This window comes from Lissotriton helveticus, chromosome 1_1 (genome assembly GCF_964261635.1).
Source record: "Lissotriton helveticus chromosome 1_1, aLisHel1.1, whole genome shotgun sequence".
NCBI lineage: Eukaryota > Metazoa > Chordata > Amphibia > Caudata > Salamandridae > Lissotriton > Lissotriton helveticus.
In genome coordinates, this window is record NC_136057.1 from 1,478,919,802 (window position 1) to 1,478,930,133 (window position 10,332).

Sequence of the window (10,332 nt, forward strand, 5' to 3'; positions counted from 1 at the left end):
AATCACTGTAGGCGAGCTCCAACACCACGGAACCGGTCATTGGATGTATTTGAAAAAGGCTGACCTGGTCCACCAATTGCAGCAGCTTAGAAGCACTGAAACAACCCCAGGGGGCGATATATGTGTGGGAAAGAGACCCACATTTCCACAGCTCACAGTGCCTGCTGCCTGAGACCCCTAACCTGCTGCTACCTCCAGGGACTACTTCATGAGACCCCTCACTTGCTGCTGCCTCCAGGGACTGCTGCCTGAGACCCCTCACCTGCTGCTGCCTCCAGGGACCCCTGAGACCCCTCACCTGCTGCTGCCTCCAGGGACTGCTGCCTGAGACCCCTCACCTGCTGCTGCCTCCACGTACTGCTGCCTGAGACCCTTCCAGGTACTGCTGGCTGAGACTCCTCACCTGCTGGTGCCTCCAGGGACTGCTGCCTGAGACCCCTCACCATCCACTGATGCTGCTGCTGTCACCTGGCCACAGTGATGTAAAGGACTGAGAAGATCCGGGCTAGTCCCTTCACCAGCGAGGAGCTGGAGGTCCTGGTGAACGAGGAGCTCACACAGTATCCAAGGCTATATGGTGGCCCAAATGTTGTGGTAAGTCTTCAACAGTGTGAGTGACAGTGCAGCGGGGGGCACACATGTAGTTGATCTGATGCAGTTTGTGCCTGAGAATGTGGGGTTGTGTCATGCACTGCCTAACATGCTGTCTCCAGGGGTAAGGGGGGTGCACCCTATTTCACACGTTGCCATGCCTGGACATCAAGATTGGAGGGACATGTATTGTCTTGTCAGCTATACAGTGATGCAGCCAGTTGGTAATGCAGGAGTCAGGACAGTGATTGCTTGTGTGAATGGCTGTGTGGGTCCCTGTTGCCCATCTCAGTGTGAGCCCACCTGGCCTGCACTGTCAACGCCCAAAACGACAAGGACACATCACTGAACGTACAGAGTGTCACATGAGTCTCTTGTCATTTCTCTCCATCAATGAGCCATCTGAGCCCTGTAGATTGCACACGACAGGCCCTGTGAGAAGGGTGTGGGTTTGTAATATCATGTCCCTCAATGTGACATCCATGACACAGTGAGCCATTCACAGGTCAAGGACATTGAGGGCTGCGCAGTGTTGGACACAGTGAGTCTAGCCCCAAACCCGTTGATATGTAATGTATGTCTTGCTCTACCTAAAAATGGACAGTAGATGTGGGCAGACTACCTATGGCTCTCTATGCTGGCATCCTGCATGTGTATGAGATGGGCAGGTATCCCCTCACACCTGCTTGCATTTACGTGTGCATCTCCCATGATGATGCACCATGTGAGATGCATTCTTGTCTCTGAAAGACATATCTGGGGATTTGTGGTGAGTCTGTATTAGGCTACCGTACAGAGATTTTAGTACATAACACTGTGTCACTGATGTTTTTCACCTCTTGTCTCCCATGGCTGCAGCTTAAAGTACACCAGGGTAAGGCAGGGTGGAGGGCCATTGCATGCAAGGTGCGGGATCTGGGTGTCTCCAACTGACGTCGCACCCACTGTCACAAGAGGTGGGGTGACATCTGCCAGCTCAGCAAGAACATGGTGGAGATGATGCTGGGGTTGCTCCCTCGGACTGGCAGGTTGGCGTAGCGGACCATGACACCACTAATGGCCTGCATCCTGGCCGTGACACAGACTGAGCTGGATGCATGTTGGAAGGAGCATCAGCAGCAAGCTAGGGGTGAGTATTCTTGGAAGGGTGATTTTGGTTGTGCGTGTCTGCATGTGTTCACATCCTGTGCCAGTGTTAGGCAAGGTGATGTTGGTAGTGTGATGCAGGGTCTTGTAAGTGGCCTCTGTGTTGGGTGCAGCTGTCATGCATTTGCACTAACTGTACTTCCTAATGTCCTTTGAGTAATGGGCATTGACATTGCATTGATAGTCTCGGTCTTCAGGTCTCGTCAGCATTGGGTCAGTGTGGGAAATCCCATGTAAGTGCATGGCTGTGTGCAGATTCTGAGTGCGCTTTCATCAATGCGTGCATTGCCTGACCTCAGTATTTTGATGTTTGGACATCTGACACCAATGTGCAACAGTAATTGTTCCCCACAGTACAACATGGTGTATGGCATGAGCTCATGGCAAGTGTGGACTGTTATGTTGTCATCTGTATCTGCGTTGTCCCCTTCTGCTCCACCCAGATATGGCAGTGGCAACATGTGGTGGGGTACATCTTTGCCCCCTTCAGGGCCCCAGGAGTGCTCAGTGCTATTTGTGTGTCTGGTTGAATGCATCCATAGAAAGGATGTTGAGCTGTGTGGGCATCACTTGGCTGACTTGTGCCCCGTTAGCATGTTGACAGGCAAAGGATCAAGGCAAAAATTGAGGTTGCATAATATTGTTGCACAGAGTGGTATGTAACAGGGAAATCCCATCATCTTTAGTGATGCTTTGCTTGCATATGAATGTTCTGTTGATGCCAATGAACTGACCCTACATCTCTCTCTCTCATACAGCATTTCCCGTGGGCACAGAAGGACAGGGGACAGACACCAGTGGTGAGGCACCAAGCACAACTGCTGCACACAAGCAAAGTGACACAGATGTGACCAGCACCTCGGAGGGGGACCGGAGTCTGCTTGAGGAATCACAGTCAGAGACGCAGACCTCAACGTCATCGGATGCCAGCGGTGATGCATCTATGTTGGTGGGCACAGGGAACGGGGACTCTGCCTCCTCTTCCACCACACAGCGTACAGTGCCCACCCTCCCACCTACATCCACTGGTGCTGCCCGTGTTCGCACGAGTAAGAAGAAAAGAGTGTCCTTCACCCCTGGCACCGCTGCCCCTGCCCCTGTCCCCCCTGCTGCTATCAGTGCTGAGTCTGTTGACCTTTTGTCCCAGCTGTGTGTGGGCCAGACAGCTCTCCTCAATGCCTTTGTAGACCATGACAAAAAGTTGGCACAGGTGTTTGCTGTCATGTACGGTATTTATTCAGACATGGGTGGGCTACACCGGACTGTCCAGTCTTTGTCCTTCACTGTGATGGCAGCCCTTCAACTGGCACAATCCCAGAGTACAGCTCCAGTCCCTTTGTCCACTCCCCTGCCGGTGGCCACATCTGACGATAGTGACCACAGACCTCAAGGACTAGATACAGTACACACAGCACACAGCAGCAGCAGCCCAAGAGGTCCAGGGCACTGACACCATCCCCACAGAAAACTAAAGCCACCCCAGAGCGCAAAGACAAAAGCCCGTCAGGCGACACCAAGGGCCACAAAGGCAAGAAGCAGGCCTCAGGGTCACATGCCTCAGAGGCATCCCCAGCCCAGGACTCTCCTGTCCCAAAAGCGTCTCGCAGAGACAAGCAGACAGTTTCCCTGCTCACTGAGAAGGTGGGGCCTGCTAAGAGTACACATAAGAAGAGTGCCAAGGCAGGTTCACCCACAACTTCTACTCCCATACAAAGCCCTGTGAAGCAGGGAAAGGAGGGCACTGTAGGGGATACACCTGGTAAACAGGGGATGGAGGGGCATATGCAAGGCCAGGCCAAGCGTCCTGCTGGATCCAGCATGTCCCCAGAGGTAGGGCCACCATCTGCACCTGATGCAGCTTTGGTGGTGAGTGTGCCTGTTGTGTCCACACCACTTTCCATGAATCCCAAGACAGGGAAGCCATTAAGAGTCCCCATAAAGTGGAAAGGCACCCCTCCACAATCTCCCACCCACACTGTGTCTCACGGCAGCATGACTCCACCTCCACGTGCCACTACACCACCTGGTCCAAGCAGCCCTCCAGCTTCCCAGGCCAGTTAGACCGACAGCCAAGTCTGAGTGGAAGTCCCCCTCACACACCTGTCTCGCCAACAGCGGTGCCTGTACTGCCCATTGTTACCACCCTGACTGTGTTGCTGACCGTGGGAGGGTACAGTCACACACTTTCCCTGTGCAGGATCTCATGCAACAACTCTGAGCATTGGACTGGCCACTGGCCTTGTTGTTCCCTGCTGTTTGCCACTTGCCTGTGCAGATTCTCATGGGCATACTCTGCACTTAGCCTTGGACACTGGCCTTGTCGTTCCCTGCTGTTTGCCACTTGCCTGTACAGCTTCTCATGGACACACTCTGCACTTTGCCTGGACACTGGCCTTGTCGTTCCCTGCTGTTAAGCACTTACCTGTGCAGGATGTCATGTACCTCATCTGCACTTTGCCCTGGCCACTGGCCTTGTTATTCCCTGCTGTTTGCCACTTGCCTCTCAAACTTCTCATGCAACTACTCTGTGCATTGGACTGGCCACTGGCCTTGTCGTTCCCTGCTGTTTGCCACTTGCCTGTGCAGCGTCTCATGGACACGCCCTGCACTTTGCCCTGGCCACTGGCCTTGTTGTTCCTTGCTATTTACCACTTGCCTGTGCAGGATCTCATGTACCTCAACTGCACTTTGCCTCAGCCACTGGCCTTGTTGTACCCTGCTGTTTGCACCTTGCCTGTACAGGATCGCATGTACCTCAACTGCACTTTGCTCTGGCCACTGGCCTGGTTTCCCTTGCTGTTTACCACTTGCCTGTGCAGGATCTCATGTACCTCAACTGCACTTTACCCTGGCCATTGGCCTTGTTTTCCTTGCTGTTTACCGCTTGCCTGTGCAGGATCTCATGTAGCTCAACTGCACTTTGCCCTGGCCACTGGCCTTGTTGTTCCTTGCTGTTTACCACTTGCCTGTGCAGGATCTGATGTCCCTCAACTGCACTTTGCCCTGGCTACTAGCCTTGCTTTAGTCTAATTTTGGTGTGTATCTGTGTCATGTGTGAATAAAAAGAAGTTACTCCATTTGTCTGACTTGTCAGTGTCCTTGCTAAATAAAACGTTATTGTGTGGGTACTGTGACACATGCACTATTGCCACTTCAACATTGCCTATGGCTTGTTTCCTCTGATCCTGTTTTCTCCACTTTGGGGTCCCAGACTTGTGCATCTGTGGGTGTTGGGTTAACTGTATGTGTGTTTGATGAAGGACTGCTTGACTTCCTGTGTGTGGTGTTGTCTGTGTGCTGTTTTGATTGTTGTTGTGGGTGTTCATGGTGTGTCACTCATATCTGTGTGGAACAGGTATGTTTGTTGTGCACACACTGCTTGTTGTGCATGCAGTGGTGTGAGTGTATGTATCATTGTCCTTGCCTGGTGTGCATTCCTTGATGTTCTGCTGTGTTTTCTATGTGATTTCTTGGCATGTGCATCTGTGGTGTGTCTGATGTGGCTGTGTGCAGTGTTTGGGCTGTGTTGTCTCTTGCAGTTGACATGTGCTCTGTGCGTGGTGTTGCATTTGCATGCCAGTGTGTGTGTGTTTTGTTGGTGTGTTTCATTAAGATGTGTTTCGCCAGTGTGTTGTGCCTTACTTGTGTGTCTGACACAAGTACTTAGGTCCATTCTAGTTCCTGTGGTTGTGTTGGTTGCATCCTTGGTGTTTCCTCCTCTCATATTTGAGTTATCTCTTGTCATTCTTGTGCATGTGCATGCATGTGGTACACTATGACACCATGTTGACTTGATGGGTTGTGTGGTATGTATATCTGTGTGTCATTGTAGGCCCTTTTCTCCCAGTTTGTGTCCATGATTGTTTTGGGTCGATGCACTTCTTGTCTGTGATGTGGTATGTTGTCTGTGCATTGTTCCTGACTAATGATGTTTTGTACTCCTGTTGTGTCTGTGCTCCCATTGCCTTTCCACAGTTTTGCTGAACAGGTCATATCTGGTCTTGTTGTGGTTCTATGTGTGTGTTTTATTGAGTTATGTGTTTGGCTGTTGTTTTTGTGCACACATTGGTTCAGGCTTCTCTGTGTGTGAGTGATGTTTGTGGATCCCACAAGGGAGTGTGATTGTTTGTCAGTGTATTGACTGGACATTATTGTCATCCTTCTGTGTGTTTGACAATGGTGGTGTGTGCTGCAGGTGTGAGGAGGGAGGTATGTGTGATGGTTCATACTTGTGTCTGACAGTCATGGAGTGTTGCAATAGGCCCTGTGTGTTGTGCTGCTGACATACTCCTGTCAAGTGGTTGGATACAGATGTGTAGCTGTTCACAGTTTGACTTTATTCCCTTCCCTTCATCCCTGTGCCTCTATATGGGTTGCCTTACTGTCTCCCTGAGTTGTTGCACTACGGTGACTGTGGTTTGGCTTCACTCACTGTGCCAGCCATGTGTGATTTGATGGGCTGAGGGTGTTGTTATATGTTCCTTGTCTTGCATGTGATGTACACATGCTTGATGGTTAGCTCCTTGCCCTTCCATTTGTTTGCACCTCACTTTGGCTGTCCCATTTGTTGTCCTCCATTGCTGCTGGCATGTGGTCTTTGTATGTGGCTGTGTGTCAATGTGGGGTATGTCTGTGTGTCCAGTTGGGTGATTTTTCATTATCTGTGTGTGTGTTCATTTTTTGCTTGGACTCAGTTTCCTTGCCATGAGTGTGGTATTGTTGTGGTGTGTGGGTTGCCCTGGCCCTGTGCTTCAGTGCTGTGTGTTCCTCTGCAGCCACACCTGCTGTAGCTGTCTCCCTAGTTGTTTGGTGTGTGGTGCAGGGTGTGGGCTCACCTTGCTAGTAATTGTGCATGGGGGAGCACAGGAGGGGCACATGGCAGGTCCCTTTATTTTTTTGGGGGGGGGCTAGTGTGTGGAGGGTGGAGTTGTGGCCCTTAGTCTTTGTGCACTGCCCATGCCTGGCGCTGGCCCTGCCTTCTGCATTGTGCACATGTATTCACGGGGCTTCGCTGCTGCGGTGACGTGACCAGGGCATTAATTCAAGATCCCGGTAGATGGGTGACCCGGATGCGGAGGGGTGCTTTTGTGTCAGGTAGGACATGTGTGGTTGCACTTGTGAATGTGTTCCTGTCCCCACCAGGGTGTCTGGTGTGGCCAGGGATACCCTATCAGCCCAGGAGTTGTGTGTTGTGGTTGTGTGGGAGAGTATGTGTTTGCGTACCTGCGTCGTCGTCCGCGACGGTGCATGAGTTGCTGGTAATGTATCAGGTACAGCACCGGGAAGACGTGTAGAGCTGGGTCCATTGTGGTCGGAACCGGGACTCTGGCTTCGCACTCCGCTGTGGTGCTTCCGCCGTCTCTGGTTGGGCGGTTTGTTCGCTGAGGTGCGACTGGATGTTTGGGGCATTTGTATGGCGGACGGAACGTCATTCCGCACGGCGGTGAGTCTCCATTGGCTCCCACTGCCACAGTGGCAGGCGCGCTTTGATAGTGGTGTGCCTCGCTGCGGACGGGAAATGGGCTATGTTTGGCCATAATAATATGGCGGCTGTGAGGACCGCTGCTGGCGTGTGGAAAAATGCATTTTCCGCCACAGCCAGCACTGCGTTGGTGACTCCGCCCACCATCATAATAGACCCCTAAGTCTTCATGGAATTTCTAAAGATAGCCCTGTGTAATTTTCCTCATCCCGTTGTCTTGATTTCCACCTTCCAACCACAGGAATGTAGGCAACACACTTCCACTATAAAAGTCAGGATACCACAAACATATGCAGTCAGACACTCAAGGTAATGGAACACACTCATATACCATGCAGGGGACATTCGTGTCCCAACATTGGGGACTGTAAACTCACTAGATTAGCCAGAAAGTATTCAAACAAAAGTATGTTTATTCAAAGAACACACAGGCACTATAGTCTACATATCAATAAGAAAAAACTATATATAAATAAGAATCAAATGTATCTAAACACAGGTAAATCAAAAAAGACAAATTTGCAAAGCCTTTATAATATTCACTGGAATTGTTGTAAAGCATTGTGGTTTTTAATGGTATTGTTAACTGAGAAAATGCAAAGCAAGGAAAACAATAAAAAAACATAAAAGTCTTCAAATTGGCCATCAATGAAGTGTATGTTCTTATAAAATAAAGTCTCTAGGCATTCCATGAGTGAGATACAATAATTCTCATAATTAAGCTACTTTCTTCAGCCTTTTGCCTGCAGCTGTGATGCCTCAGTGATACTAAGGGGGTCATTAAGATGTTAGGAGGATCGCCACCAATCTGCCCAACACCTTTCCCCGCCAGCCCGCCCGCCCGCCATTTACACCCCGCGATATTACAATGGCAGGGGTACAGCGATGGACGGAAAGACCGTCCGTCCCTTTTCCGCAGGCAGGCAATCGCTACGATTTCCTGCCGTGCGGACCTGGTCCATAATATGGTGGCAGTGCCCGCCATATTATGAAGTGTGCGAATTTAGGCCTTTCCATGGCAGCGATGCCGCCATGGAAAGGCATGCGGTCTTTGGCTTTGGGGGCCCGTTGCGGGCCCCCGGGTATGGAGCGGTGGGGGGTGCACTTGGGGGTACGCGGTGCCTGTCATGTTGTGCATGTCAATGCACAACATGCAACTTTCACTTTGCGGCAGGTGCTGCTTACAGCACCGCCCGCCACAATGTAAAAGATGCGGGATGCGACCGCCAGGGTAGCGGTCGCATCCTAATTGGCCCCGCGGGACCGCGGCACCTCTGGCGGTCGGTCCCATTTTACGTTACGGTGGCGTTATGGGGTCCTAAGTTTCTAGCAGCAGTCCATCATCTTTGCTAGGTAGAGCTACCTGGTTGCTAAGGCCTGGATGTCTCCCAGATTAGTTTCAGTGTTTTTATGAACTTGGGTGGGGGGTGGCTTGAAAGAGAAGCAGAGCTGTTTCTTTGAGAAGAGCAGGCTAATTATCAGGCAAACACTAAGCATTGGTTAATGTAAACTGTCCCTCACTGGTCCACAGAAAGAAAACTAAGAGCCTGCTGTGTGTGTGCACCAGTGCTTAATTTGTAAAATAACCCATGACATGATGAAAAATATGTCCCCAAATTTTGACTAGCCTCATCACATTTCCATTCCTCAAAACATCTAAATGTAGTGTCTCTCAACTTTTGATAGACAGCCGTCTAGCGAGCATAAAATCTATCATAGCTCCCTTTTTCATCATCCTTGCAAGATTAGGATCATTAGAAGCAGCCATCTTAGCGACTCAAAATCTATCTAGAGAGATTAGGCAGTTTTTTACCCAAGGATCACCCTCAATGGGTTGTCTTTGAAGCATCATTTCTTCCCCACCAGCTACCTTGTTTTATCCCACATCACAATGCTGATTCCTACTTTGATAAGACTTTCTCTTTTGAAGCTTGTCTGTTATTGCCCCCCCCCTGCACTTGTTTCCTGCCATTGCAAATGCTGCTCAAAACCTCCACTATTCTTCTACTGTACAGTTAATCCTGAGGCGACCCCTTTTTTTGTTCCTCAGAAATATTCCACCAACAGCCCTGGGTAAAAAAACCTATGTACTGTTAAAAATTTAATTGAATTTACACTCATGTGAGGGTGAGTCGGTCACTTTATGATGACATTATCATGCTAGAGACATCTCACGGGGTCAGTAATCTTGCCAAATCATGTTCCGGGTATAGTATTGTATCGAATTTTAGGAAGTCTGCTGTTTTTGGAGACAGTTTAGTTAGACTAAAGATATAATTTAGTAAGCTAAAAGCAGCTCCTTTGTGCTTCATTTACAACCCCCTTTCCTATTTCTCAACAGTTTTTCTACTTCATTTCAACACCCTAAAATACCAGCAGTGGCTACCACCAACACATTCTCAATTCCGTCAAACAAGCTTACTCTTTTAGTTTTACAGGATAACAACAATTGACTCTTTCGTGCTAATTTTCCCCTTGTAACAACAAGTTCCATTTGTACTGCAGTCAGTCTGGCTTATGGCAAAGGTGACCAGGCTGACATGAAAGAAACTACTGACACCAACATAAGGTCTGGTGAATTGAGAATCTTATCTTGGAACAGTGCCAGATTATTTGCTAAAGTTGAAAATAATGAATGGTCCTCATTTGTTAAGCAGTTTGATGTTATAATATTGCAGTAGAACTGAGCTTTTTATAATTTTGGTCTGGATGGCCATTTTGCATTAGCTATTCTGACATTTCCACCCTCTTCAGGGAAAGGTAAAGAGGGATTGCTGATGCTGGTAGCGATCTTGTTGAGCTGTACTATCAAATCGTTAGAACTGACGCATCAAAACCTGCAGGTTTCCTTATTATCAGGAAGAATGCTTATACATTTCTCTTGGTTACATTTCAAAATGACAACCTCATTCCTAATAACCTAGAAAATCTTAACATGTTGGTCAGTTTTTGTAGAAGATGTTAAACAAGTGTTTGGCAAGGTTTTTCTGTTATTCTGATAGCGGACTCTAAAGCATGTTTGATTTCCAATGTTTGTAAATATTTGACGTGGCACCTGATTTTGAGGAATGGTTACCAACAAGGAATAAACATGATCCTCAAGGAGAGGCATT